The sequence below is a fragment of the Pteronotus mesoamericanus genome, unplaced genomic scaffold, assembly GCF_021234165.1.
Source record: "Pteronotus mesoamericanus isolate MK-2021 breed Mesoamerican mustached bat unplaced genomic scaffold, CSHL_Meso_final contig_130, whole genome shotgun sequence".
NCBI classification, from domain to species: domain Eukaryota; kingdom Metazoa; phylum Chordata; class Mammalia; order Chiroptera; family Mormoopidae; genus Pteronotus; species Pteronotus mesoamericanus.
In genome coordinates, this window is record NW_026555060.1 from 30,233,309 (window position 1) to 30,242,793 (window position 9,485).

At 36.6% G+C, this 9,485-nt stretch overlaps 1 pseudogene; it reads left to right on the forward strand.

Annotated features, from left to right (window-relative positions):
* The first annotated feature begins 5,342 nt into the window (after positions 1–5,342).
* LOC129084523 (keratin, type II cytoskeletal 8-like) lies at positions 5,343–6,831 on the forward strand (annotated as a pseudogene).
* Positions 6,832–9,485: the final 2,654 nt, after the last annotated feature.

Here is a 9,485-nt window from a genome sequence, read left to right on the forward strand (position 1 = left end):
ATGAATATATTTAACTGTATAAATAAGATTAAAATGGTAAATCAGAAGGACAGGATCAAATGTAAATGTTATATGCCTAGAAAAGGTACGGATGTTATAACTACCAAAAATGGTAGAGGAAGAGGAAAAGAATATGAGAAGTAGAGAAGCTTTGCTGATTGCCTCATATTAGCTGGGAATCAAAGATATCATTTAAAGCTCACAAACCAAGAAATAGAAGCATTAGCATATTTAATAGTACATAATTAAGTGCTATGAAAGGCAATATGATTAACTAAAATTGGGTCATGAAGAGTGAAGAGGAGATAATAGTCATGGACTAAACTAAATAGAGTTCTCTTGATAATATATAAAGTGGCAATTATAAAGGTAACCAACCACTAAAACAAAAAAAATTAATTTCTGTACATGATAGACATGCTATTCACTACATAGCAAAAGAGCTTTAAAAAACCATAAACACATAAACATAAAATAATAGGTAGAAGTAAGGCCAAATGTCTCTATCATATTAATAAAAATAAATGAGTTCAACTAGTATATTAACATAAGTGATTCAGATTAAATCACAAAATTGACTCAACACTATGCTAGGTAAAAGTGACACTCTTAAAAAAGGTGCTTTAGAAGGCATTAAAATAAAGATACAGGTGGTGACAAACTAATCAAATGCAATTGGAAAAGGAGGAGGATCATAAACTTTAATATCAGACCAGAGAAATTTAGACCAAAATAAGACAAAGAAGGACACTTATAATGCTAACTTGTAAAATCACAATGAAAATATATCACTCCTGCACTAAATTTTTAATAGTAGATACATTCATGAAACAAATTAAAAGAGGTATAAAGAAAAATAAACAGAAGAAAACTAGTAATGAGAAATCTTAATTGATCTCTTTAGGTCATGACAAATAAGTGCAAAAGTATGACTATAGAAGTTTTAAATAATACTATTTTTTATATATATGAGGTCTGCCTGGAAAAAGCCCAGCCATTGTTAATATAATGAGAATGGTTTGTGCAACACTGATGTAGCCTGGCAGCCAAGGAGAGTGGACTGGAATGCTCACATGTAAATAACGACTTCACTGTACTAGTCAGTGAGGGTGGTAGACACCACTGAGTGAGCATGTGTACTGTGTGGACATCACATTCAAAATGACTGAGTGAGTAGAGCAACAAAGCTGCATCAAATTTTGTGTTAGGCTTGAACATTCCTCCATGGAAACTGTGGATGTCAGGAGGCTGCAGCTATGGCCAACTGGTGATTGGCAGCTTCATCACAACAACACACCTGCTCATGCATAACGTCTTGTGCAGTTTTTTGGGAAAACATCAAATCACCCAGGTGACTCAGCCCTGCTACAGCCAAGATTTGGTGCCCTGTGACTTCTGGCTTTTCCCAAAACTAAAATCACCTTTGAAAGGGAAGAGATTTCAGATCATCAATGGGATTCAGGAAAATAAAACAGAGCAGCTGATGGCTATTGGGAGAACTGTGTGAGGTCTCAAGGTGCCACTTTGAAGGGGATGAGGCATTATTTTCCTATGTACAATGTTTCTTGCATCTTGTATGTTCAATAAATGTTGTTATTTTTCATAGTATGTGGCTAGATACTTTCCGGACAGAACTCATATATAACATTTGAGCCTGAAAATAGAGAATTGATCACTTTTTAAAATGGCTCTGGCCCTCTCATGAAAATAGACTACATTGGGTCATTTTAAAATCCTAAATAAATCCCCTAAACTATCAGGGAAAAAAGCAATATTTTCTTTTCTTTTTCTAAAGAGTTTATTTGTATTTATTTTTAGAGAGAAGAGAAGGGAGGGAGAAAGAGAGGGAGAGAAACATCAATGTGCAAGAAAAACATCAATTGGTTGTCTCTCACATTCCCCCAACTGGAGACCTGACCCACAACACAGGCATGTGTCCTGACTGGGAATCGAACCAGCAACATTTTGATCACAGGCTAGCATTCAATCTGCTGAGCCACACTAGCCAGGGCATGGAATATTTTCTAATCACAATGCAGTAAAACTAGCAGTGAATAAAATTGGATACCTAAAAGGTCTTTAAACCTGAAAATAAATTTTTAAAAGGTTTGATTCATTTCTAGAGGGAGAAGAAGGGAGGGAGAAAGAGAGGGAGAGAAACATCCATGGGCAAGCAGTACATCAATCAGTTGCTTCTGGCACACCCCCAACTGGGGACGAGGACAGCAACCCAGGCATGTGCCCTGACTGGGAATCAAACCAGCAACCCTTCAGTTCATAGGCTGGCACTCAAGCCACTGAGCAACACCAGCCAGGGCTAAAAATAATTTTTAAAAGTCCTACCTCTTGAATGATTATTGGATAAAAAAAGAAATACAAAATAAAGTTATAAAATGTCTAGATATACTCTGTCTAATATGATTGGCACTAGCTATGTGTGACTATATGAAGTTAAAGTAAGTTAAATATTGAGTTCCTCACTCAAATAGAAAATTCTACTGGACAGTACTGGTCTAAAATGTAATTAGAATAAAAACACAACATAGGAGAATGTATGGGGTATAGAAAAGCAGTGCACAATAAAATCTTCCTAGAATAGGACACAAAACAAGTCTCAGTAAATTTCAGACTACTGAAATCATATCAGGTATCTTCTCTAACCAAAATGGTATGAAACTAGAAATCAATCACAACAAAAAAATGAAAAACAAAGGTATGGAGGATAAATAACATGTTACAAAACAATGAACTGGTTAACACTGAGATTAAGTAAGAAATCAAAAGAGGAATACAAAAATTATCATTTACTTTTGCCTAGAATATGTTTCATTTTTTATTTAATTTTCTAACTTTCCCCTTAAAATATGTGTACTTATTTCTTCTATATGTAAATTCTATATTTTTAAATACATAGACTTATTTCCATATTTTTCTAGAATAAAAAAATATATTTCTTCTATATTTTTGTGTTCCTCTAAGAAAGAATATTGTTTATTAGAGAGTACTATATTATTTCTCTAAGTATACCAGCTGCTTAACAAGGATATATTAAATATAAGAATTATTTTGAAAAAAAATAGGTAATTATCTATGCCATTTTTCCACTTGGAAAATGAGGCAATGTAACCTGGAAGTGAATTTGGATATAATAATATACTAATAACTACTATCATTAATAAAGTACTTTACATACTTTAAAAAAAAAGAAATCAAAAGATACCTTGAAATAAATGACTATAAGAACACAACTCAAAATTTATGGAACACAGAGAAAACAGTTCTATAAGGGAAATTCATAGCAATATAGGCCTACCTCAAGAAATAAGAAAAAGTTCAAGTAAACAATCTAACTTTTCTCTTACATGAACTAGAAAAAAAAATAAAAAAGCCCAAAGTGAGTAGAAGAAAAGAAATAATAAAGATCTGAGCAGAAATAAATGAAATAGAGTAGGAAAAAAAAATACAAAAAAATCAATGAAACCGAGTTGGTTCTTTGAAAAGATAAATAAGATTGACAAACCTTTAATCAGACTCATCAAGGAAAAAAAGAGAGAGGACCCAAATAAACAAAATCAGAAATGAAAGAGGAGAAGTAACAACTGAATCCATAGAAATAAGAGATTGTAAGAAAATATTATGAACAACTATATGCCAATAAATCAGACAGTATGTATAAATGGATAAATTCCTACAAACACGCAATCTTCCAAAACCAAATCAAGAAAAATGATAGAATCTGAATAGACAGATAACAACTAGTGTAATTGAAGTAGTAATCAAAAAACTCCCAACAAACTAAAGTTCCGGACCAGATGGCTTCACAGGCAAACTTTACCAAACATTGAAAGAAGAACCAATACCTCTCTTTCTCAAACTATTCCAAAAAAAAAAATTAAAGAGAAGATTCCCAAGGTCATTTTACAAGACCAGCATTATCCTAATTCCAAAATGAGATAAAGACACTACAAAAAAAAAAAGAAAATTATAGGCCAGTATTTTTGATGAACACAGACTTTAAAATCCTCAACAAAATATTGGCAAACCAGATTCAGAAATGCATTAAAAATATCATACATCCTAATTAAGTAGGATTTATTTCATTGATGCAAGGTTGGTACAATATCCACAAATCAATAAATGTGATATACCACATAAACAAAATGAAGGATAAAAATCACAATCATAACAACAGATGTAGCAAAAGTACTTGATAAAATCTAGCACCAATTTATGACAAAAACTGTTAGCAAAGTGAGATTAGAGGAAACATATCTCAATGTAATAAAAACCATATATAACAAGCCCACAGCCAACATCATAGTCAATGGACAAAAACTAAAAGGGTTTCGCTTAAGACTGGGGACAAAACAGGGATGTTCACTTTCACCACTTTTATTCAACACAGTTCTAGCCACAGCAGTCAGACAAAAAGAAGAAATAAAGGCATCCAAATTGGAAAGGAAGAAGTAAACCTGTATTGTTTGCAGATGACATGATACTGTACATAGAGAACCCTAAAATTTCCACCAAAAATTATTAGAACTGACAAATGAATTCAGTAAAGTAGCAAAATACAAAATAAATATCCAGAAATCAGTTGCATTTCTATACACAAATAAGGAACTATCAGAAAGAGAAACTAAGAAAGCAATCCCATTTACAATTACCTCAAAAAAAAATTACCTAGGATTAAATTTAACCAAGGATATAAAAGACCTGTACTCAGAAATTTATGAGACACTAAAGAAAAAAGATTAAAGAAGATACAAGTAAATGGAAGCATATACCATGTTTACAGATGGGAAGAATTAACATCATTAAAATGTCCATACTAGTTAAAGCAATTAATTGATTCAATGCAATTCCTATCATATACCAATATGGCATATTTTTCAGAACTAGAACAAATATTCCAATATATATACGGAACCACAAATGACTCTAAATACCAACAGCGATCTTGAGGCAGCAAAACAAAGTTGGAGGAATCATGCTACCGGCTATGAAACTATACTATAAGGCTATAATGATCAAAATAGCATAGATCTGGCATAAAAACAGACAAAGATTAATGGAACAGAATAGAGAACCCAAAAATAAATCCACACCTTATGGTCAATTAACATTTGACAAAGGAGGCAAAAGCATACAAGGGTTAAAGATAATTTATTCAGTAAGTGGTCTTGGGAAAACTGGACAGATATGTGCAAAAAATAAAACTAGACACCTTCTATACCATATATAAGAATAAACTCAAAATGAATTGAAGACTTAAATGCTAGACTTGAAACCATAAAAATCCTAGAAGAAAGAAGCAGCTTTTTGGTCCCTCTTCAATCTCTGCCTGGTTTGGTCTCCTCACCTCCACTCCAACCTCCACCAATGGCCACAAGGGTGAACCTGAAGACCTACAAGGTGTCCACCTCTAGACCCTGGGCCTTCAGCAGCTAATGGTACTCCAGTAGGCCCAGCATCAGTTCTGAGGCCTTTTCCTGGGAGAGCAGCAACTACTGGGTTGGCCTGGGTGCCAACATCAACCTGACCAGGGTTTTCAGGACAGCTGGGAGTATGGGGCCCATCAAAGTTGTCCAAGTGAACCAGAGTCCACTGAGCCCCCTGAAGCTGGAGGTGGACCCCGACATTTGATAGTGTGCAACTAGGAGAAGGAGCAGATCAAGAGCCTCAACAACAAGTCTGCTTCCTTCATCTATAAAGTGTGTGGAGCCTGGAGCAGCCGTATAAGACTTTGGAGACCAAACGGACTCCCTTGCAGCAGGAGATGACTCGCAGTAACATGAACAATATGTTCGAAAGCAACATCAACAGCCTTCCGTGGAAGCCAGAAACACTGGCCCAGGAGAAACTGAGACTGGAGGTGGAGTTTGGAAACATGCAGGGGCTGGTGGAGGACTTGAAGAATAAGTAGTAGGAAGAGCTCAACAAGCGCACAGAGATGGGGAATGAATTGTCTTCATCAAGAAGGATGTGGATAAAGCTTATATGAACAAGGTAGAACTGGAGCCCTCCTGGAAGTTCTGACTGATGAAATCAACTTCTACAGAAAGCTGTATGAAGAGGGGATTCCTGAGCTGCAGTCCCAGATCTCGGACACATCCGTGGTGCTGTCCATGGACTACAGGAGCCCCCTGAACCTGAATGGCATCATTGTAGAGGACAAGGCCCAGTATGCGGAGATCGCCAACCTGAAGCCGGGCTGAGGCCGAGACCATGTACCAGATCAAGTATGAAGAGCTGCAGACATTGGCTGGAGAGCATGGGGGTGACCTGGGTCGGAGATGGAGATTTCTGAGATTACCTGGAACATCACCCGAATCCAGGCTGAGATCAATGGCCTCAAAGGCCAGAGGCCTTCCTGGAGGCCGCCATCGCTGGTGCAAGCAGCATGGGGAGCTGGCTGTCAAAGATGCTCAGGCTAAAGTGTCTGAGCTGGAAGCCACACTGAGAACAACCAAGCAGGACATGGCCCAGAAGCTGCGTGAGCACCAGGAGCTCATAAACACTAAGCTGACCCTGGATGTGGAGATTGCCACCTACCACAAGCTACTGGAGGGCGAGGAGAACTGGATGAAGTCTGGGATGCAGGACATGAGTATCCATACCAAGACCACCAGCCAGTACTCACGTGAGCTGAGCCCGGCTTACAGGAACCTCAACAACAGCCTGGGTTTCCAAGCCAATGTGAGCTCTGGCAGGTGCCATGGCTCCTTCATTGGCACCAGGGCCAGCTCCTCCAAAACAATGATTGTGAGGAAGATTGAGACCTGCAATGGGAGGCTGGTGTCTGAGTCATCTGATATTCTGTCCAAGTGAACGACTACTGCAGCCCCTCCTGTCCTCAGAGCCTGTGGGGAAGGGGCTGTGCAGGGGAGCTGAGGGCACAGGAGACCCCAGTCCTCAGCTCACCCTTGGGGTGGGGAAGTTTACTGCCTGGGGCACCCCCTCTTACTCATGCTCCCAAATAAAAGCCAAATCAAGTGTTCTTTTCCCAAAATAAAGTCTCAGTTGGCTCTGAAAAACAAAAACAAAACACCTCGAAGGAAACATGGGTAGTAAAATCTCGGATATTTCTTGTGGCAGTATTTTTCTGCTATATTTCCTTGGACAAGGGAAACAAAAGAAAAATAAACAGATGAAAATATGTCAAACTAAAAAGTTTTTGCACAGCAAAGGAAATCATCAACACAATGAAAAGACCACCCATTGAAATGGGGAACATATTTGTCAATATATCTGATAAGGAGGTAAGAGCCAAATTTATAAAGAACTTATAAAACTCAACACCAAAATAAATCCAATTAAATAATGAGCAAAGCACCTGAATAGACACTTCTGTAAAAAAGACATACGGATGATCCATAGACATATCAAAAGATGCTCAATATCACTAATTATCAGAGAAATACAAATTAAAACAGGAATAAAATGTCTCACACCTGTCATAATGGTTATCATCAATAAATCAACCCATAACAAGAGCTGTCAAGGATGTGAAGGAGAAAGAACTCTCGTTCACTTTTGGGAATGAAGATTGGTGCGGTCACTGTGGAAAGCAGTATGGAGGTACCTCAAAAAAATAAAAAATGAAACCGCCTTGTGAGTCAGCAATTCCACTTCTGGGGATATTATCTGAAGAAACCCAAAACACCAAATTGAAAGAATATATGCACCCCGATGTTCATACAGCATTATTACAATAGGCAAGATTTGGAAGCAACCCAAGTGCCCATCAGTAGATGAGTGGATAAAAATGCTGTGGTACATTTACACAATGGAATATTACTTGGCTGTAGGAAAAGAAGGAAATCTTACCCTTTGCAACAGCATGGATGGACCTGGAGAGCACTATGCTAAGTGAATAAGCCAGTCAGAGAAAGGCAAGTACCATATAATTTTACTTATATGTGGAATTTAATGAACAGAAAATGAACAAACAAAATAGAAACAGACTCACAGATGCAGAGAACAGACTGACAGCTGTCAGATGGGTGGGGTTTGGATGAAAAGGTAAGTGATTCAGCAAAAAAAACAATCAATCAAACAAAAACAAAACGAAACAAGAAAACAGAAAAACCTCACAGACACAGAGAACAGTGTGTTAATTACTAGGTAGAAAGGAGGCAGGGGGAGGTAAAAAAGGGTAAAGGGGGGATAAATGGTGACAGAAGGAGCCTTGACTTGGCACGCTGAACACACAATACAATATACAGCTGATGTATTATAGAATTGAACGCATTAAATCTATATAATTTTATTAACCAATGTCATTCAATAAATTCAATGAAAAAGAATCTTCATAATAAAAAAATGTCAAAACTTATGGAAAACAAACACGTTTTGTATCTTTCTCAAAAAAATTCAAAAAGGACCTACCAAGTGCTTGAAACAGCCTAAGTGCCCATCAGTAAATGAGTGGGTCAAATAACTGTGGTACATTTACACAATGGAATACTACGCAGCAGAAAGAAAAAAGGAATTCCTACCCTTCCTGACAGCATGGAGGGAACTGAAGAGTATTATACTAAGTGAAATAAGCCAGGCAGTGAAAGATAAATACCATACAATCTCACCTACAAGTGGAACCTAAGCAACAAAACAAACAAGGGAGAAAAATATAACCAGAGATATGGAAATAACAAAGTGACCAGTGGGCAGGGGGGAAGGGGATAACAGGGGAAAGAAGGCAAGGGTTAAGTCAAGGAACATGTATAAAGTACCCAAGAACAAAGACGGTGGGGGTGGGGAGGATTGAATGTGGGAGGTGGTAAGTGGGTACGGCAGGGAGAGTAATGGGGGAAAAAAGGGGACAACTGTAACTAAACAATTAAAAAAAATAAAATTAAGTTGAAAAAGACCTACAAGACTAGTCTTTTCAAAGATAAAAACAGAACTTTGTTAGAAAACAGTAGCAGTAATAAACTTAAAAACGGTTAATGATAAAAATATATGAACTGAGAACCTACTTTTTACAAGGATGAAATTTCAATATAAAACTAAGAAATTAAAAAGGGAATAAATATATCAAAGGAAGAGAGAAAATTAAAAGAATAATACGAGTTCACTTTGTTCAATTCTCTGGAAATGATTGGAATACTTAGAAGAAATGAGTAATTTTCTAGGAAAATGTAATTTACTAAAGTTAACACCAGGGGAAATAGAGAAAAAAAACAAATTGGCTTATTTTCATGGAAAGATTACAGAGATGACAAAAAGCTAGACAGCTTCACAGAGAAATTCTACTAAAACTAAAGAACAGATAATTTCAGCATCATGGAAACTTTTGCAGAGGGAAAATAAGGAAAGAGAAAATCCTCCAACTTATTTTTTAGAGCAAATAAATAAATATCAATATGATGAATTTTAAAGAAATCGATCAAGAAACATTACTTATAAATAGTAATTCCAAAACTCTAAAAAAATTGAACAGACTTCAGTGACACTAAAAGAATTATAATCAAATGAAGCTT